Here is a 22,017-nt window from a genome sequence, read left to right as displayed (position 1 = left end):
ATACCTATATGTATGTATTTATTCACTTTGTGAGTGCTCAAAGAAAAGTAATAACTTTTCTCTCTCCTTTTCTGTCTTCTGGGTTAGGTAGTAGGTTATCTGAGGTTTGTTTTGGGCTTACCGTTTAGGTCACTGTGTTCCCAGTGGTTCTGGGTATGCTCACTCTAGAATCCCCATGTTGATGTGCTGGAATGTGTGCTTATAGAAGGTTCAATTTTACTTTAGAGAATCCTAATTATGAAGCTCGAACAACTAATTTAACTTCTGTATAAGTATGGAAACATCCAGTTGGAGTGCTAAGGAATTTTGCAAAAAGTGAGAGGCTGGGGGGGGGGAGGGGGGGTCACTTAGGGCTGCAAGGGGTACAGTAGCTTGGGGACAGACTGGGGCTGAAAGCAGACCATGTCAGAGAAACCTGCTTGTAAGAGGACCTGGTGAAATTGCTTGAGCCTTCGTGATGAACACAGGGCGATGTATGGCAGTGCTGAGTCACTGTATTGTCCACCTGAAACTAACATAACATTGTATGTTAACTAAGTGCAATTAAAAACATTTTTAAAGTAAATTGCTCAGAAAAATAAATACATTGCTCAAGCCCACCAAAAGCAAGTCTTTTGGGGTCACGTTCCACATTGGAGGTTCTCAGGTTCTTCCCATTAATTCTCTTTGGCTCTCTCAGTTTCCCTCTTTCTCTTTAGCCCTATCTTCAGAAGTTGGCCCCACTGTGCCTTGCCACCCCCACTCCCAAAGGAAGCCTACCCTCCATGGCCCTGAGCAGCTACCAGCCAGACCCTTCCCCAGGATAGCAGAACCTCGAACCTGCTCAAAGCAGAAGGGGACCCCTGGGCAGCCCGTCAGTGTGCCCCCACCGTGCCCCTGCTGCCACGCAATTTTATTTCTCAGTGATTCTGTCCGATAAAATTTCATCGTCCATTAAGTAATCCCTGAAATGAGAGCTCTTATGAGCCTATAATGAGCTCTAATTGCCACGACTCGGGGAGCCACGTGGAAGGATTTATTCGGTATTAAGCAGTCGGGTACAGAGTACAGGCTGTTACCTAAGCCATTACTTTCATAATTCAAGGAGAAAATTAGTTCTTTTAAGGGGAGGGGGGACCCTTTGATTTCCTCTCTTTTGCTGGGATGACAGAGGATGGCTTTGTCTTCCTTGAGTGCAAGACAATGTCACAGATATGAAGGTAACAAAACTGTCCCCTCCTCTCCCCCTAACACACACCAGTCAGGGTACCCCACCCCTACCCTCAAATGAGAAAAAAAATCAAAGCGGTTTAGAGGTGCCGTCTTCTTGCCCCTGGATCCTCCAACTTGAGCCTGGAGGAGCAGTTTCCTCCTAGCTCAACCTTGAGATTTCAATTCTAGGTTGTAGCTTTCAAGAAGTGTTCCAGTACTTCCCCCATCCAGGGTCACACCTGACCTGGACCTCACATTCCCCTCTTGCTTCCCACTCTTTCTATTTCCTTTCATGGGCAAAGTCAGGAAAAGCAAAGAATGTGGACTTAGCTGTTGCTTATTCCACAGGCCCTAGAGTTCTGACCTACTGATGTGCTTAGCTGTTTTTCCATCCGTAACTCCTGCATTGTCTTTCCCTCTGCACCCCCTCCAAAGTACCCCCCCCCCATCCCCAGTCCTCCTTTTTCCTCTCAGTTTTAGCATTTGCCTGCATGGTTCTTCTGCCCCAAACGGAGGCCGAGAGCAGGGCGGGACAGCCCAGGAGTTGGCGGGGCCGGCCTCGGATTTATTTGCTCCTCTTACATTGATTTCATATTAGTTTCCAAAGCGATGAATGATCTCAAAGCTGGGTTTTGTTAGCCGAACACAAACAGGAGACAGGACTTACTTGCCCCCAGCTCCCTTTAATGAGGTCATTATCAAAGCGTGAACAAGTCTATGAATGTTTTATTGAAAGCGCATCGTTAACTTGTATCCATCCTTTTCTCCGAGTGGCATTGTGATATTGCTGTCTGTGGCACATCTTACCCGATATAGCCCGAGATTTCCCCATTCTCTGTAACCAGGCAACCCTTTCTGAATACCCAAAAATTGAAAAGAACCGCTTAGTCTTCAAGAAAGTCCTCAATAATAGTGGAAAAGAACAAAGATCCAGGAGACAACAAAATGCCACAGGGGTGACTTTTCATGAGCAATTATCTCTCATTAATCAGAAGAACAGCTGCAATATTAATTTTCTCTCTTTCTTCCTCTCTTTTCACAGTCCCCAACATTTGAATAATCATAAATTTTGATTTTATGAAGGAGTCACATTTTCAGGGGCTGGAGGAAAGCAGCTACCTAGGTGAAGACAAGCAGAAAAACGCTCTCATTTTTTGTTTGTTTGTTGGGGTAAAGCTGCCGACAAAGCAAACTGAAAAAAAAAAATAAATAACAAAAACAAGAGGGATATACTAGAGAAAATGGCCCTGCCCCCCCCCCCTTTCTTCTAGATGGCGGCTTAGAATCAGGACTGTTTTCCCGCGCCGCCCCCTGACAACTCCCGCTCCCTCCCTTCTTCCCCCTGTCCAGACCCAGTCCCCAGTGCTGCTCTGAACTGGGCGGAGGGAAGCGTCCCCGGCGTCTGGCGTGGGAGTTTCAGCCGGGTTTCTGCCCGTTTAACTTGCAAACGTGAAGCCAAGCGTTGTCGATCTGACCAAAGAGACACTCTTTGGGCGTAACTCGCATTGTGGCCATCAAAAGCCCGCCAGCCTTGGATGAACTGAGACGTGCATTCAGCAGAAATGGGGCGCTCGCTCTCCTTTCAGGGGCCGGAGAGGCGATTGTTCACAGACGTGTAGCTGGGGTGGAAAACGAGGGTCCCCAGATAAGGCTGTAACCTACAAACCGGACTGGGGGGTGGGGGAGTTCAAAGAATCTCATTAAAGCCGAGGCTGCAATTAGCAAATACACACTCAGAGAATCTAAGCCTCTCTTGAAAAGCCTGGAGTCGGGATGAAAGCAGGGCACTTAGGAGTCAGCCCCCACATTCCTACGCTGGCAGCGTGAAGAGGGGCCGGTGCCCGGCTCTGCCTTCAGCTGCGCGACTAGTGTTATTTCTAACGCAGCGCCCGGCCAGCGCGTTGCGCGGAGAGGGCAGGCGGCGGGCCGCGTGTTCACCCACCGCCAAAAAGTGGTCTTGCTTCTCCCTAGTGCGCATTCAGAGCGGAGGGGCCATTGAGAAACCTCAGTTCGCCTTTGTGCTCGCCACAGGCGCGAGAGTTCAATTCGGCCCCCGGAGAAGGGGGTGGGAAGAGGCTTGTGGGAAAGGAGTGAGGAGTCTGGCTCAGAATTTCGGGAGCGGCCCGGGCTCCGTACCCTCTGAACAGAGTTTTGGTGACACCGAGGGCCTGCCACACAGCCCCTCTGCTCCCCGCCTCACCTTAATTGACATTCGCCCCCCCCCCAAATCCTTAAGCCTAACAGGACATCCCTCCCCCACCCTTAAAGCTCTCCTCTGTCATCAGAATAAAATTTATTGAGCGCCTACTCGGTGCCCAGCGTGTGCTAGGCCCTGCGGGGAGCACGCCTGAAAAGGCGAGGACTGGATCCAATAGAATATTGTTTCATTTCGGTAACAATGGCCTGAGGTAGGGAACAATTATCCGGATAATTGAAGCAAATGCTCCACCTCCCTCCCTCCCTCTCCAGTTCCCAGCGCTGGCCTTTTTTTTTTTTAACACTATCTTTTTCAGAGTTGGTGGTTTTGTTTGGTTGGGGAGGAGGTTGCTGGGAGCCTAAGGGGAAGGCGGAATTATTCACACGCGTCCACTCGTTCGAGTTCCCCACATCCCTTGGCCCAAAATTTGCTGAAAGCACTGGCCTGAAATAGCTGCTTAGTAATGGAATCCAAGACAGTTTTTTTTTTTTTTTAATCCTACCCAAAAGAGAGTGAACCTTTATCATTTTTAGTGATCTGGCCTTTCTGGTCATCTACAAAAATCACCTGGACAGCATTATGAAAGTATAATGTATAAATGCCTAAGAGATTTGATTTAATGGTGCGGGACCCAAACTTAAGAATGAAACAAACAAAAACCGGCTTTGCGTGTTTCTGAATGCAGGTGAGGGTTGAGAAATCAGTGAGAAATCCTACCCCGCTTATCCTGGAGCCTGAAGAGAATGACTTAACCTGAGCCTCCTTCAGCAGTTGGTGGTTGGAAAGTGTGTATGGGGTGCCTCCTCTCTGCTGGGCTCTGGGCGTACAGGGAATTCCGTTCCACAAGGCAGGTAAGTCCCTTGGGAGTTTCTAGTACCTTAAAATGAACGCACAAATGAATTCAGAGGCCATGAATTGCAAAAGGTAGCATGAATATCAAAGAAAAGCCCAGTTGGCTCTAGGAGTGGATAAAACTGAAGTCTGAAGTGACTCATGAGGAATGTGTTCGATGGTCGCGGAAGGGTGCACAGAGAAGCAGGGAAGAGTTTCTCTTGCTCAGTTAATTGCAAGAACTAAAAGGAAGCCAGGGAGATTGGTGGAAAAATCTGTTTCTGTGCCTGGTAGATAGGAAAAATGCCCCCACCTTCCAGTCCTTGGGAGGAATGAAGGACTGCTTAGCGCTGGGCCTGGTACCTGGTGTCTTGGGCATCTCTAGTTTTTATTATTATCCTGGACCTGTAGGTCTGTGTGCCCTAGAGGCTGGGGAATGACGCATCAGAGCCCCAGGCTTCACAGGGAGGAAGCAGGAAGCTAGAGCAGCCCAATCATCTCTCCACGAGGGCCTGCCTTTTCCAAGCTGAGCTTCTATTTCCAAGTCTCCTAGCTTGATGCTCCCACCCTGAAGCCGCCCAAGTTGGAGTTTATCTAGCCTTTGATTTCTGGACATACCTGTCTCCTTCAGCAGCCCCCCAAACCTGGACCTACCAGGGGAATTTCCCCACATCCTACTCTCTACCCCTATCAAAGGCCTCGGGTCCTGGAAGACCCTACTTGGGACTCAGCTTTAAATTTCAAGGGTCCTTTGGCCTGGAGAAACTTTCCAGCTTTGCTGGTCTGTGTTGCACAGGAAGCAGGTGCCATCGCAGTAGGCCAGTCTTCATAACCACCATTTTCTGAGCTTCCTGTGTGCTTGGCCCTGAATGAGGAACCTTGCCTGCATGACCTTATTTGATCTGTTGGATAAAACACCAATATTATGGCTGTTTCTTGTTTAAAAATCCTGAATCTTAATGAAGTCCAAAGACTTACAAGGTCACACAACTAAAGATGGCAGAGCCAGGATTCAGACCCTGTGTATCTAATGCAGGGGATCGGGAGTTTTAGGCACTGCTATCGCCTAATAATACCTGGCATTTATTGAGGGCCTATTATATGCCAGGGTATGAGTAAGAGTTTTAATGTATCATTTATTTTTCACAATGACCCAGCAAGGTAGTTACTTTTATCATTTACTCATTTGGTTATTATTGTTCACTTCTTGGTTAGTGTGGGTTTTCTGTAAAAGATCACAAAGAGGGCGCCTTGGTGGCTCAGTCGGTTAAGCGTCCGACTGGGTTTCAGCTCCAGGTCATGATCTCACGGTTTGTGGGTTCAGGCCCTGCCATCAGGTTCCAATCTGACAGCTTGGAGACTGCTTGGGAGCCTCTCTCTTCCTCTCTCTCTGCCCCTCCCCCACTAGCTCTGTCTCTCTCTCTCTCTTTCAAAAATAAACACACACACACACAAAGATCACAAAAGCCATTCTAATGTGGCCCATATAATGGGGCACAAACTGGCATTGGGATGAGGGTATTGAATGTGATTGTTTTTATTCACCTGCACCCTGAACGTAGTAAGTGCTGAAAGACATTGAAGTGGGTGAAAACAACAGCTTATTCTTTTACTCCAAAAGCCTTCATTATAATCAATACATATGTCCACTGGTTGGTTGGGTATCTGTCCCTCCCCAACTGACTACAAGCTGCACCTGGGCAAGAGACTGGGTCTGTTTTGTTTATTCACCAAGCATGTCAAACACCCAGCCTAGAGCTGGCATAGATTAGGAGTGAGATACCTATTTGTTGAATGATTCCTCATCCTACATTAAAGGAGACTAAGGCTCAGAGAGGCTATGCAAATTGTCCAAGGCCCCAGAGCTTCCAAGTGGCAGTTGGAGGATTCAAACCGAGGTCTTCCTCTTTTCACCCTAGCCCACAGCGTCCTGCGCTGTGTCCCCTGGGCCACAGGGACTGAGCGCGGGAACCGGGCTGCGCGGCTGCGGTGGGGGGGGGGGGGGACAGTTTGAAGTCGGTCCTCACTCAACCCCCAAACCCCACGCGTGGGTGAAGCCCGGGGAGGCCGAGGCTTTAAGAGGCTCGAGAGGCCGCTCCCTGGATGGGGGTAAATCGGCTCTGAGACCCTGCGAGGCGCTGCGGCGTGTCCGCTGCTCCGGGCGCTTTCGCTGCCAGAGCTCCAGAACCGCACCCTACCCCCTTCCTGGCGTCAGTCTCTCCTTCTCCCTAACTTCTCACTGGAAAACGAAGCGACTCTAAGGGATCGTATTGAGCCTACAGCCCGACGACATCGCGACCAGTAACCGAACCTAAACTCCAAACACACCGCATCCCCCACGCTGGGCCCTCGGTCCCCGCCGCGACAGGTGCGCATGCGCGCGCGCGTGCAAGGAGGGAGAATTTGCCGTGAGTCCGTGTGCGCAAGCGCGCGTGAAGTGTGCGTGAGAGTTGAAAACGGGGGCGTACGTGACCGTGTGACAGCGGGTGACGGGGTGTGTGTGACGAAGGTGAAGAGTGCGAGTGTTAGTAGCATGCGCGCGTGTGATGTGTATACAACTGAGGAGGGTGGGTGTGTGAGAGCTTGAGTGGAGGTTGTAAGCAGGACTGTGTGATACAGGAGTGTGTGAATGAATACACGACGGGGCGAATGAGGCCAGGTGTGTGAGGGCGGGTGGGTGTGAACAGCGTGTGTGTGAACGTGAGCGTGTGCTCCGGTCAGTCTGTGCGTAGGAGGATGTGTAAGAACGTGCGCGCGCGCGCCGGGGTGCGTGTAAAGAGTATGAGCAGGGGTGCGGCAGAGCACGCGCCTGTGGAGTTTGCCCGTGAGCGTGTGCGTGCGTGGGACGCGTGCGTGGGGCGTGGCTCCCGGGGTCTGACCTCCGCCGCTCCCCTCCACCCACCCAGTGGGCGGTCGCCGCAGCCAGCCGCCCCTCTGGCTGAGCGAGGTCGCCGAGAGGGGTAGGGAAGGGAGGAGGGGACACCAGGGGCCCCTCACGGTAGAAACCTGCAGGAGTGCAAATAAGTGGGAGGGGCTCTGGAGGCATCACCAGGCGTGCCCCTTTTCACCTGTCCTCAGGTTTCCTCACTCACCCTCTGGATCGTCTTTCTATTTACCCAACAAGTATTGATGGAGTGCCTGCAGTATATACCGGGCTCTGCGCTGGGAAAACCCGAAGAACCGGACAGCTTAGGTGCCACTCATCATGGAGCGTCCGCGGGACTTTCTGTTCGTGCGTAACTGCTTTGCAAAACGCTGGTGGTACAAACACACACTTTGGTCTCTACCCTCAAGCAGTGGGCGGGTAATGGAGGGCTTAGAAGACAGTATGATGGCAATGAGACAGTATATTGAAAACGATGCATTCCATCTCCATCCAAGCCTCAATCCTCCCACTGTGCTCTTGAGCTTGGGCTTGAGGTTAGGCGGTCCTAGAGGTGCATCCCGTTCCTTTGACAATGGAAATTATGATGGCACTCTTCTTACGGGGTTAAGTGAGTTGTCATGACAACCCTTGGCACAGTGCCTGGCACAGGGTTAGCACTCAGTATGTACAAGCTATAATGATGATGATGATGTTCCGCTGGCCTGATGGAATGTTGTGGACAAGGGGAGATGTGCTGTAGGCTACACAGTTTGAGAGATTTTCTATGGGCTTAAATTAATTTGTGTATATTTATATTCTTCTGTTGCGTCAGGTTGTGAATATCAGATGCTTGGTCTTTATTCTTCTCTACTAACTTCTTAACTTCCTGGACCAATGTTATTACTACTGCCATTGTTAAGGGAAAATGAAAAAGTATTGGCGGAAGACAGCAAGCACCCACAGGAGCCCGGTGTCCTTTCAGGCAGCCTTAGAAGCATTTTTCGTCCACCCATGTGCCATTAAAGCGAAAGGGAATATTTTCACAGTAACACACAATGCTTGCTGTAATTTAACCTTGTGAGCAAAACTTCTAATTAAGTATGACAGTAGGAAATAGGTGTCCTGATTAGCCATGTACCTCCCTGGAACGAGGTATTGTATAAACAGTTGCAGGACATGTTGTTAAAAAAATTGTTTTTTTACATTTATTTATTTTTGAGAGACAGAGAGAGACAGTGTGAACAGGGGAGGGGCAGAGAGAGAGGAAGACACAGAATCTGAAGCAGGTTCCAGGCTCTGAGCTGTCAGCACAGAGCCCATGCGGGGCTCGAACCCATGAACCGTGAGATCATGACCTGAGCCGAGTCGGACACTTAACCGACTGAGGCACCTAGGCACCCCTGTTGCTGTTGTTTTAAATGTCTTACTAAGATTCTTTTTTGGTGGGGGGAGGGCGGTGTTCAGACTAGGATCACAAAATAATTTTGTTTTAAGCCAAAAAGAAAACCCCAAAAAGAATATTTTTAACAATTGAATTTACTTATGGAGACTTTTCAAGAAAACATATATTTAAAAAAAATCTTGAAAAGTGTGAGAATTGGTTGTAGCATGTAGGTTCTCAAATTTAGCCACTGAAAAGGAATTTTACCATTATCCAGCTGGCCTATCCATCTCGTGTTACAGTAAGAGAAACTGAGGTGCAAAGAGATGAAGTGGTAAAAGTGGTCAGTCCCTTCCAGCAGTCATCAAGTAGGACTATCTCAGTTTTGTTCCTCTGTCCACACTATCCACACTTACACATTTCTCCTCCTGGTTGCCTGAGCAACTAGGAGGAGAAAAGGGAGAGGACTTCCCGTTCCCTTCTGTATCAACACATCTCTATTGCTGGCCGCTCTGTCTTCTGGTGTCTCAGACCCAAACCCTTGGAAGCTTCCTCAAATCCTCTTTCTCTCTGTACATTTAATTTGTCAGGAAGTCCTGATGGCTTGACCTTTAAACACATCCAGAAACTGCCCGCTTTCAGCGTCCCCACCACTATGACACTGGTCCAAATCACACTCTGTGGTCTCCCGCAGAGTCTTCTGACTGGGCTCCTTCCTCCCATACTTGCCTCTACAATCTGTTCTCAATTCAGCAGCCAGAAGAAGCCTCTGAAAACAGAAGTCAGATCGGGTCAGAGCAAGACCCAAAGGACTTAGAATGGCCCTCCATGATCTTAACGGTGGCTGTCTCTCTGAACTCCTCCCCTTCTGTTGGCCTACTCACCCACTCTGCTTTCTTTCTTGTCTGGCTGTCTCCTGCACTGCCCTCCCCTCTTCCAGGAACTCTTCCCTACAAGTCCACTTGCTCACTTTATTATTTATTTATTTATTTATGTTTATTTTGTGTGTGTGTGTGTGTGTGTGAGAGAGAGAGAGAGAGAGAGAGCGCGCACAAGTTCAACACTGCGCCGAACAGGGCGAGGGGCGGAGAGAGAGGAGAGAGAGAATCCCAAGCAGGCTTACCCCTGTCAGGCTGTCAGCACAGAGCCCAATGCAGGGCTCAGTCTCACCAATCTGGGAGGTGATGACCTGAGCCGAAATCAGGAGTCACTTGATGCTTAATGAACTGAGCCACCCGTGCAGTCCTCACTCTTTTTAAAAATACTGAAGCTCCTACTATTCCCTCTGAACTCCCTCCCCCCCTTTACCCCATGCTTCATTTTGTTCTCCATAGCATTTGCCACTTTCCAACATAGTATATAACATACTGAGCTTATGTGTTTATTATCTGAATCTCCCTGAGGGAACAAAAACTCCTGGAGGATATTTATGTCCGTGGGGTCACTAAGAACAGTGCCGGGCATAACAGTTGCTCGGTCAATAGTTGACAAGAGATTAAAAGAAGAAAGCCCGTGTTCTTGGTAGATGCCTGACCACAATTCTGTCTTACCTCTGTGTAGCACTTTGGGGTTTACAAAGACTCTTAAATATCGTTGGATGTGCACGATTATATAAGCTGGATAGGACTTTTTAAAAATAAACTGTTACTTCCACAATGATGTATTCAGAGGTTGAAGGATGTGTCCAAATCAAATCCAGGACTAAGATCTAAATCAGAGTGTCGTTTTTGGTGGGAGACAAGTTCTCTATTCTAAACTTCTTGGCTAAAAGAGGAAAAGTTATAGGTTACTGGATTCACTGTGGCTCCTTCTAAATTTTGGCCCTGGGATGAGGGCTGGGGTCCTTTCTCCACTGCCTGCTTCTGGTATTAGGTAGTTGTTCAATCCCTAGCTAAATGAGTGGTGCTTGGGGGAACATGTCACAATGGCCACATCCTCTTGTTTTTATAATTTGCACAGGGTCGAAAACAAGAGATATTGTTTTGTTGTTAGCTCCAGCTCATTTGGAGTCTGGCCTGAATCTCTTGACTTGGCTGGATGCCCTTCCTCATCTGACTGCTCTGGGCAAACCAACATACTGTCTTAGTCCATTACAGTTCCTTCCTCATGTTTGGGTTCTCTGTCAGTCCATCAGATTTAGCTGATGAGCTCATTGACTGAAAACCAATTGAGCAAGACAATGTCCCTCATTCTCTGGGCACACACAGCACCATTGTCTTCCACAGATACTAGTAATAATTGACAGCCCCTTATGAGGACGTTAATATCTCAGGTTGCTAATCAATAACTGCTGTTAGAGCCAGAATTTATCATATTGAACTACAAAGGTAGCAAAAAAATACTATGATTCAGAAAAATAGATGTAAATACAAGTTTACCAATTCTGAGCAAGTTTTTAAGATAACACTATTTCCAGGGCACCTGGCTGGCTCCATTGAAAGAGTGTTCGACTTTTGACCTTGGGACTATGGGTTCAAGCCCCACTCTGAGTGTAGAGATTACTAAAAATAAATAGATAAATTTGAAAAAAGATAACAGTATTTCCTCAAAGATGTTCACATGTAAAATAAATGATAGTTACTTCTTTGCTATCTCTCATATATCATAAATTATTACTTTTTAATGTGAATGAGGAAAATGTAAGCATTTTGAGACAAGAAAAGGAACAGAATAATTTGTGTATTGAAATATCAATTCAATGTTGGATTATTCAGAGATTAACCCATGCCATCTCCACTAGAATGTAACACGTGTCTCAGTTATACACTCTTTTTCTGTTCCAGGTGCTTAGAGCAACAGAGATGTTAATTATGAATGCAGGAGACATAGTTCAGAAAGGTGTAATGGCAGCCAAAGTTAACTGCATCGTTGCCTTTCTGAAGGGGGCTTTTTACCTGGGATCTGTTGTTGTTGTTGTTGTTGTTGTTGTTGTTGTTGTTGTTGAGACTGAGCAAGTTAACGGAGTTCCAAACAACGTACGCAGGAATGATCATAATACCATTTTTAAAAAATGTTTATGTATTTTGAGAAAGAACGTGTGTGAGTGGGGGAGGGGCAGAGGTGTGTGTGCTTGCGTGAGCGTGTGTGTGTGTGTGTGTGTGTGTGTGTGTGAGAGAGAGAGAGAGAGATAGACACAGAGAGACAGAGAGACAGAGAATCCCAAGCAGGCTCCGCGCTGCCAATGCAGAGCCAGACGAGGGGCTCCATCTCACGAACCATGAAATCATGACCGGAGCCAAAATCAAGAGTGGGACAATTAACCAGCTGAGCCAGCCAGGTGCCCCATAATACCATTTATATTGGCCTGAGAATAACCCCCAGCCAGAGAACTCTTAGCGTATTTAGTTGTCAACAAAAGACAAAGCATAACAGATTAATGGCTACTTTTAAATATAAGGCCTCGGTCATACTGTTAGATGGACCTCTGGAAACAGAGCTACAGTTGCTACTGAAGTTCGCCATTATTTACTGGGTGCCTGCATGTGCTAGGTGCTGGGATACAAAGGTGGCCAAAGCCTCACCACAGCCCTCAACGAAATCTAAGAGGTGTGTGATGATGGAATGCAATAATCTATGGAGCCATGGAAGAGAGAGCCATCCCTTCTTCCAGCCGGCATCAGGGACTCCGGGGCTGGGCTTTGAACTATTTAGAGTATATGCTCAGATTAAAAACAGCACAGCAACAACAATAGCACAACAACAGAGAAGAGCCTTCCAGGCTAAGGGTCCATTCATGAGCCCAGGCCTGGAAGATGCATCCTGTAAAGGTAGAATGGCTGCATGCAACAGGGAGAAACAGCAAGGGCTGCTTGGCAGCAGAAACAAAGGGTCTGAGTGGTAGGTGAAGGAGTACGAGATATCTCTATATTAGATGGATTGTCTTTGAGGGATGCTAAGTAGAGAATTGAAAAGATTATATTGAAATCACTAACAGGATGGATTGAAAGAGGGAAAACCCAGAGCAGTTAAAGTCTTAGAGTCAGTCTCAACGTGATGAGGGTCACATTAATCCGTGGCGATGGGAAAGGAGAGGAGAAGTTAAATTCAAGAGTCGTTTGGAAGGGAGTGCCAACAACCCTCGGTTGCTAATTAGATGGGATGCGGGTACAGAAAGAGGAATGAGTCAGTGCAGAGTTGGATTTCTGGCTCAGCTATCCTGTTAGCAAGGGTAGTGTTAACAAAATAGTGGTTACAGAAGATAAGCAGTTTTTCCTTGTTTCGGATAGGCTTGTGGGTAGAGTGGATGAACGAGGAAGAAGGTGAAGGTTTTGATTGGAAGCACTTTGAGTTTTAAGTACTGTTAGAACAGCCAATGGGACATTTTTGATGTGTAATAGCAGTTGGAAATATGGATCTGAACTTCAGAGAAATTGGGGTTGGAAATAAAAATTCCATCAGCCTATTGTATTTAAATTGTATATAATTGTTGGAACATCAAGGTAAAATGAAATTACTGGGGGTTGAGGTGATGGTTAGGACAGCCAAGCTCATTGCTTTGGTATAGTATCTTTCTGACTAATTGGCACATCGTATTTAACATATTTGTTGAATGCTGACTCTGTTCCAGAGTCTTACTTTCTACTCTTGGGAATTGTATAATCTCTTGGTCAGTCTATTGAGATGTAATCAAATACCTACCACTCAACGGTGGGACTGGAATACAGTGGATTTGGAAACCAAAACAAGATTGGAAGGCAGCTTGGTGTGAATATGGGATTAGAGTTAAAAATAGCCTCCTTTAGAGGCACCTGCGTGGCTCAGCTGGTTGAGTGTCCAACTTCAGCTTAGGTCATGATCTCACAGTTTGTTCGTTCGAGCCCTGTGTCGGGCTCACTGCTGTCAGTGGGCACCTGCTTTGGATCTTCTGTCTCTCTCTGCCTCTTCCCGGCTTGTGCTCTCTCTCTCTCTCAAAAGTAAATAAAACACTTTAAAAAATAATAAAAATGGCTTCCTTTGGCCAACCAGGTGCCTTAGAAGGTTGGCCTGAGCACTCTCTGCTCATCCCATCCTATATAACAGAAATAGAGTAAAGTAGGGAAATCCTGGTGTCATATTCAGGTACCCTGCCTTGTTTTCATTCCAAAAGACTTCTTTTCCCATGTAGACCTTAAACATTTTCTGATAGACTCAACCTTATCTTCACAGGGCCTGCTGACAAATGCCAAGGATCCATCAAGTAGGGCAGCCAGATGTTTATGGCCTCGTTCTGGCTTATTAGCACAGCATTACTCAGATTCCCAGTCTGAGTCAGAATCCTAAGTGACTGTTCCAGGTCACAAGATGTTTGTGTTTTCCGAAGGATTTAAAGTGCTTGCAAAATGGTCTGTCATACCCACCTCCAGAAGGAAGATTGCTCATCTTTGAGATTGCAGGTAGATGGAAAAAGGAGGAGGAAATGGCAAATCAATGCACAGAATCAAATCCAGTATCATCATTTATCATCAGCTAGAACTGGTCATTGGTCCTGTTAATTTTCCATCAGTTACCACATTGCCTCACTGCCCTAGTGCTATGGCATTCTGATCAACCTCTCTGCCTCAACCAGGTGGGACTGTTTGTGGTCATAGCACACACAGCCCCATATCCAAGTCTTCTTACCTACATCTTTCCCCACTTAAAGTGCTTCTACCTTTTTCTCACTAATCCATTTGTAATCTTTAAAATGCTCCTCAAAATGGTAGCGTCTTCATATGACTTTTTCTTCCTAAGGGTAACCACTCAAATTGTTCACAATTCCTCAGTGTTTCCATATATGGTAACTGTCAGTTTCGTCTCTGTTTATATCCTGAGGCATAATTTCTTAGGACTTGTTTGTGAATACCGTTAATTTTTCCAGAGCAATATCTTATAGACTAGCCTTCGGCATCACTTAGAAAAATTGTTGAGTTGAATGAACTATTCAGTTAAATCAGTTTGAAGTTTTTTGGATGAGGAGAATAATAATGATGATTCATTCACTGAATATTGTGGCAGACAATGTACTAAGCATTTTGCCATGTCACACTAAAGAATGAGGAGAGATCATCTTCATTTTACAGATGACAAAACAGGTTCTAAGAGGTTAAGTGATTTGCTTGAGGTCACATGATTAGTAAAGAGCGGAGCCTCAATTCACACCCCTGTCTTTGAAACTCTACAGTTCATAATCTTGCCATGTTTTTAGTGTTCATTTAAAAAAAATTTTTTTAAGGGGTGCCTGGGTGGCTCAGTCGGTTGAGCGGCCGACTTCGGCTCGGGTCATGATCTCACGGTCCGTGAGTTCGAGCCCCGCGTCGGGCTCTGTGCTGACAGCTCAGAGCCTGGAACCTGTTTCCAATTCTGTGTCTCCCTCTCTCTGACCCTCCCCCGTTCATGCTCTGTCTCTCTCTGTCTCAAAAATAAATAAACGTTAAAAAAAAAATTTTTTTTTAATTTTTTTAAAATAATTAAAAAAAATTTTTTTAATGTTTATTAATTTTTGAGAGAGAGAGGGAGAGAGAGTGAACAGGGGAGGAGAAGAGAGAGAGGGAGACAGAATCAGAAGCAAGCTCCAGGCCCTGAGCTGTCAGCACAGGGCCCAATGCGGGGCTTGAACTCACAAGCCGGGAGATCATGACCTGAGCTGAAGTTGGATGCTTAACCCACTGAGCCACCCAGGCGCCCCTAGTGTTCATTTTTTAAAGGACAAAAACAGTTTCTGGTATCGTCTTGATCTCTTTCCATTCCTCCTCGTATAGGGCTGTGTACTGAACATTGTAATTTAATTTTAGGTTGCAGGAACACATGGATGATAGCTTCCTTCAGCAGATGAGTGTTTTGGTAAGGATAGGTGGGGAAGTAAAGGAAAGTAGGTCCGCCTCAGCAACTGCACAGCAAGACCTCATGGAGCATTGAAAAAATTCCCTCCTCATGCCCATTTCCTCAGAAGGGGGCTTACTCAGAGTTTTATGGATTTTCTTTCCCTATGAGAACAAAGCTTTCAGATAAAACGCCCTTCATTAGAAACCAGTTCTTTCAGGACTGCCTGAGTGGCTTAGTTGGTTGAACGTCTGACTCTTGATTTCGGCTCTGGTCATGATCCCAGGGTCGTGGGATCAAAGCCCTGTGTCAGGCTCTGTCTTGAGCATGGAGCCTGCTTAAGATTCTGTCTCCGTCTGCCCCCCTTTCCCCTGCTTGAACTCTCTCTCTAAAGTAAAAAACAAAACAAAACAGTTCTTTCATTAATTCAACAAATATTTATTGAGTGCTTACAATATGTCAGCTATTCTCCAATGCACCAGGGAAAAGTGGTGAGCATAACAGATACATTTTCTCCTAAGAGGGCTTCTGTTCCAACAGTCTTATATTAAGTTTTGGTGATCATAAATCTCATGGGACTGATCTCTTCCTGATGCTTATTCTCTAGGCTTGAAGGCTTCCTCCTTTTCAGGACTGTGCTTGAACTTAGAAGTGAGTATAAGCCTGTGTTTTCCAAATTTATTGACAGGGGACACCTGTTAGTTGCTTCTACAGCACTCATCGTGTGTGGTCTCAGCCTTGGAATTCTGGGGAACCTGACACTATCTATGGCTCCACAGAGGAACATGTGATCTAGGCTAAGCCAATCAGTATGTTATCCCTTCCACGGTATTGGCTTGGTAAATAGCAGGTGACCTGAGATGGTCCAATAAGAGCCAATCTCAAAAATTTTAAAGAATACTGATTCTCTTTAATACTCTGGAGACTATGAGGGCTGGATCTGCTGCAGTCATTTTGCAGAGAAGAGGGAAGAGTCTAATATACAGATGTAAGCAGAGTCCAGAAATAGATCTGGAGGCCTGGGCAAACTACATTTTGCCTGCCCCACCTGTAGACTCTAGCCATCAGTGAAGCCAATAAATATCTCCATGTTTTGAAACAGTTTGAATTTAATTTTGTTAGTTACAACTTAAAGCATAGCAATCTATACTAAGAAAAGAAAAAAGAAGAAAAGAAAGGAAAAAAGAAAAATACGCTTCTCTGTTTTTTGTTTTTTTGTTTTTTTCTGGAAGCATTTTATAGAACTAGATTTTCTCAGAATAAAATCACATTGGGAGAGGTGCCTGGGTGACTCATTTGGTTAAGCGTTCAATTTCGGCTTAGGTCATGATCTCATGGTTCATATGTTTGAGCCACACATTGGGCTCTGCTCTGCACTGACAGTGCAGAGCCTGTTTGGGATTCTCTCTCCCTTTCTCTCTGCTCCTCCCCTACTCAAGTGCTCTCTCTTTCTCTCTCTCTCAAAATAAAGAAACTTAAAAAAATCACAGTGAGAAATGCTGATTTTGACAGTTAGATGGCTATAAGCCAATGTCCCAGAGAGGACAAACTATGCCTCCCTTTGACCAAATATTCTTTTTTTTTTTTTTAAGTTTATTTATTTTTGACAGAGACAGAGTGCGAGCATGAGCTGGGGAGGGGCAGAGAGAGAGAGAGAGAGAGAGAGCGGGAGACACAGAATCTGAAGCAGGCTCCAGGCTCTGAGCTGTCAGCACAGTGCCTGACGCAGGGCTCAAACTCACGAACTGTGAGATCATGACCTGGACCAAAGTCAGACGCTTAACCGACTGAGCCACCCAGGCGCCCCTTGACCAAATATTCTTAAGAAATATTTTTGTATCTACTGCAATGTAGTCTAAATGCAAAGAAATCTTCTTCACTGTTAATCTTCGAAAACGGCATGTGGTTAAAATTTTTAATACAGTTGTTCGGTCAGTATTTAAACCATCTTTGAGATATTAAGGAAAGGAAGAGAAAAAAAGAGGTCACTGTGATTATAGCCAAAGGAAAGAAATAACATATCTCAGGAGAAAGAAGATATAGAAAAGATGGAAGAAATCAAAAGATGTGAATGAAAGTCAATTTTCTGGAAAAGGAAGTTTTAACACTAACCTGGAAGAGAAAGTATACAGTAAAATTTCTCGATTGTGTAATTCAGTGTCATGTAGGCAAATGTGAAGATAATAGTTAATAAATCACAAGAAGATCTCTTAAGTTTGAGTGGACAGAAAACTGAAAGACAGGCTCAATACAGATGAATATAGTTGCAACTATATTAATAAAGTTGTTTCTATATTATTTTAATTATGATCCGAGACAAAAGGGGTATTAAAAAGGATTGTAAGAATGTTCCCTAATGATATGAGCCTAATCTGACTCAATTAAATCTGACTGAACTGTTCTGTTCAACATGACCATCATAATGTTGTTTTTGATCATCTCAGGAATGAGAACAGAAAGTAATACCTAAGCCTTTGGCAATGGCATTTATCAAATGACGTTTGACACATATGTGATGATAGGGGACCTGAACTATCTAAAATTTATAAGCTCATTTCACTAACCTGAAATAGCCCATATTAGTGGGCACTAATTATAAAATCAACATGTGAGAAACATTACATTCATGGGTTGATTGGCATCGCTCGCAGTTGACCTAAGATTATCATCTAAAGAGCTTTTGATTCTGGATTCATTTGCCAAGTTACATCATTCCTGAAACATCTCAAATCAAGCAGGACAGTGTAGAATCGCATGCTATTACCACAGCGTGTAGTTGGGTCCGAATGACCCTGACTTAGTCAACAATCATGATCTGATCATGAATGATCAGCTTCTCTGTGATACTGACAAGAATGATCACTTACTCATGTGACAAGCCCTTAAACATCCGTTCCCAGTGGTTGGCAGTGGGGTGGCAGGAGGAATGCTGTTGGAATGAAGTTACAGGGATCTAACAGAATGAGATCTCTGAACCAAAGTGAGATCACTTCTTTTTTTTTATTTAATTTTTTTATTTTATTATTATTAATATGAAATTTATTGTCAAGCCGGTTTCCGTACAACACCCAGTGCTCATCCCAACAGGTGCCTTCCTCAATGCCCATCACCCACTTTCCCCTCCCTCCCACCCCCCATCAACCCTCAGTTTATTCTCAGTTTTTAAGAGTCTCTTATGGTTTGCCTCCCTCCCTCTCTAACTTTTTTTTCCCCTTCCCCTCCCCCATGGTCTTCTGTTAAGTAAGTCATACAGAGAAATACTTCTTTTTTTTTTTAATTTTTTAAAATGCTTATTTATTTTTGAGAGAGAGAGAGAGAGAGCAAGTGGGAAAGGGTCAGAGAGAGAGGGAGACACAGAATCCAAAGTGGGCTCCAGGATCCGCACTCGGCACAGAGCCTGACTCGTGCTCGAACTCAAGAACCACAAGATCATGACCTGAGCTGAAGCTGGATGCTCAACTGACTGAGCCAGCTAGGCACCCCCGAAGTGGGATCACTTCTAAGGTAAACAGCAGCCACAACAGCCTTACAAGGACATTTGGAGGAAGTATCTCCTTGTGCACAAACCTCTCACGGGCTAATCACTATGCTAATCCATGGCAAAATAATCTGTCCATTCCTTAGATGGTACATGAACCCCTTACAGATGATAAGAGCTATTCGTCTGAATCTCAGAAGACAATGAAGTCAAGTTGACTGTTCTTTCCAGTTCAGCCATTGAATTTTTAAGCTGTCGGGCAACTGCATAGGTCTGAAGGGATGACTACTCATAAACCCCTTCCATTGCCCTGTTGTATGGCTTTGCTCAGGAGGGCAAGAAGAGAGAAAAACGGGGAGAGAAATAGTTGCGGTATTTTCTTGTATTCCTATACAGCTTTTCAATGCTCAGAACACGATCCAGCATGATGAATTGTTTCTGTGAAGGAGGCAGCTAGAAAGGAACATTGTCTTCATTCTCCAGATAAGAGAACTGAAGGAAGATAATTCAGGGTAGGCTGATTACAATGTGGCATGAAAATGCATATCTACTACTCTTTATTCTAGTATTCGATCCACCCTGACTGAAATAACACAGTCATCAATAATAACAACTAACCCTTATTGAATACTTACCATTCTTTAAATATATTATCTTATTTAATCCTCCCAACAACTGCACACAATGTATACTATAATTAGCTTCGCCGCACAACTGAGGATAACAAGTATTGAGTCAACCCAGCTTCCTGTTTCTTAAATATCATCCTGGGAATGTTAAGTGTTTGGGGAGGTAAATGAGCTTTTTTATAACCACTCAGCAGTGCCTCGTTATATACTGTGTAAAAAACGGTTAGCCACATTTTCCCATTAAGTTTGTATTTTTTTCCTTCTTATTTATCTTCCCTTCCTGGTAGTGGAAACTTACCCACAGAAACAAAAGGAGTCTTTGATCGTCACTACATCTCAGCCTTTCAGGAGCCATTTGAGCTTGAGTAAGTCATTTAACCTGTTTCCTCTGAAATTTATAGAATGGGAATAACATCCCACTGTTTAGTTCATTGGATTGTTGTGAGGGTGAGATGAGACATAAGTGAAATGTTTTGTAAAATGTTTTGCACTGTGTATAAGCGCTGATATAAATATTATTTTTAACATAGATGGTCTTTTTTCTTTGCCTCATTTCCCCCTTATTTTTCTGAACAAAGAGTGCATTCTTTTACATGTTCAATCCAAATGTCTTCCTGTGGTGCAATTAACTACAACAATAAAAATAATAGCAAGATTTCATGCTGTCTCTCTCTCTCTCTCACAAATAAACATTAAAAAAAATTTTTTTTTTAAAAAGAGGGGTTGCACCTGAGTGGCTCAGTCAGTTAAGCATCTGACTTCGGCTCAGGTCATGATCTCACGGTTCGTGGGTTCCAGACCCACGTCGAGCTCTGTGCTGACAGCTCAGAGCCTGGAGCCTGCTTCGGATTCTGTGACTCCCTCTCTCTCTGACCCTCCCCCATACACTCTTCTTCTCTCTCTCTTAAAAATAACGTTAACAAATTTAAAAAAATAATAGTAGCAAGATTTCTGAAGTTCACTTAGAACTATTTTGTTCCTCCAGGTGTAAGTTATTCTCATGGTAGTAAGGTGCATTTATTTTTCTGAACCCCCTGTACCTCAAAGTTCATTATATCTTCTAAGGACACACTAGTATCTTTAAATATATCAAGCACAGAGTTATTAGTGGATTTCCCAAAGCCTAAAATTGTTCACGAATCTTCTTAAGTGCTTAATATCATTAGGAGCAATATAATACTTTGAATATTGAAGCCCTAAAGTTAACTTGAGAGAATTTTATCTTTGAAATTTAGTTCTATATCAGGGTACCTGGTAGGCTCAGTTGGTTAAGCATCCGATTCTTCATTTCTTGATTTTGGCTCAGGTCATGATCTTAGGTTCGAACCCTGCATGGGGCTCCAGGCTGACAGTGCAGAGCCCGCTTGGATTCTCTCTCTCTTTCTGCCCCTGCCTGGCTCAGTTGGGTAAGTGTCCGACTGGCTCAGGTTATGATCACGCAGTCTGTGAGTTCGAGCCCCACGTCAGGCTCTGTGCTGACAGCTCAGAGCCTGGAGCCTGCTTCCAATTTTGTGTCTCCCTCTCTCTCTCTGCACCTCTCCCACTCGCACTCTGTCTGTCTCTCTCTGTTTCTCAAAAATAAATAAACATTAAAAAAATTTTTTTAAATGAATAAACTTAAAAAAATGTAGTTCAATATATAAAAAAATAAATTTAGTTCTATATAAAAGTAACTCATGTTTGCAGAAGAGGTTGGGACATACTACCCAATGGTAGTAGAAAAGAAAGAAACTTCAAAGTATAAATGTAAGAAGCAGACATTCAGAAAGAAAATGCTATGAGAAAATATTGTAAGAACAAACTAGATGTGAGTGAAAACACCATAGCAAGGCTAGTGCCTAAGTGTGGGGGGTGGGGTGAGAAGTGAGACAAGGACACAGAGGCAGCCTGTCTTCTAAGTTCCTGTTCGAAGCTAGGTGTTGTCTAAACTGAATCATGTGAGAAGTCCAGCCTGACTATTAAATCCAACTCTTCCCTGTACCATGCTCAAAGAAGTGTAGAAAAATCTTAACATTGGTGAACAAGAGGGCCACTGGCTCCCAGTGAGAGTTCCAAAAGGGTGCAGAATAGATTTTCATCTCACCCATTCATGAGCAAAAAGTGGTTGTGCTTCTCAAGCCTTAAAGGTGAAGCACAATATTTAAAAAGTTACGTGCTGAGTGTCTATGTAAGTATGGCATTATGGCAATGCTGCAGAGGCATAAAATAAAACAGCTTAACTGAGGCACCTGTTTGGCTCAGTGCGAGGAGCATGTGAGTCTTGATCTTGGGCCGTGAGTTCAAGCCCTGTGTTGGGTGTAGAGATTACTTAATAAACTTAAAACACACGCGCACACACACACACACACACACATACACACACACACAACTTACCTAAAAAAGATACCAGAGAAATTTTTACACATGGACACACACACATCTCCCCCAAATCTTAAAAATTAATGGTTTGATCAATCTATTGATTGAAAGATTTCTTTCAATGGTCTTTCTTTCAAATGGTCTTTCTGCCATTTCTTATGATATCCAGGGTCAAGAAGGAAGAGCTAATCCTTTTGTCTTCTGACTTGGTTGGAATAATCATCTATTACTACGTAACTGAGTACCCCAAAACCTTGTGGCTTAAGGAAGAATAAATGTTTGTTATTTCCGGCAGTTTCTGTGTGTTCG

The 22,017-nt window shown here is 44.6% G+C and overlaps 2 long non-coding RNA genes across 2 annotated transcripts; one reads left to right on the top strand and one right to left on the bottom strand.

The window, feature by feature from the left end:
• Positions 1-1,854: 1,854 nt before the first annotated feature.
• On the bottom strand, positions 1,855-7,397 carry LOC125923648 (uncharacterized). The gene is made up of 3 exons (XR_007458111.1): positions 7,312-7,397; positions 4,106-4,265; positions 1,855-2,861 (listed from the first exon to the last, which is right to left on the bottom strand). It is a non-coding gene; the product is annotated as an uncharacterized LOC125923648 (long non-coding RNA).
• On the top strand, positions 7,362-22,017 carry LOC125923649 (uncharacterized). The gene is made up of 5 exons (XR_007458112.1): positions 7,362-7,451; positions 15,851-15,894; positions 19,118-19,233; positions 19,638-19,715; positions 21,878-22,017. It is a non-coding gene; the product is annotated as an uncharacterized LOC125923649 (long non-coding RNA).

Source organism: Panthera uncia, chromosome B1 (assembly GCF_023721935.1).
Source record: "Panthera uncia isolate 11264 chromosome B1, Puncia_PCG_1.0, whole genome shotgun sequence".
Classification (NCBI taxonomy): domain Eukaryota; kingdom Metazoa; phylum Chordata; class Mammalia; order Carnivora; family Felidae; genus Panthera; species Panthera uncia.
The sequence above is the reverse complement of the archived record's forward strand: the minus strand, read 5'-3'. Positions and strand labels throughout refer to the sequence as shown.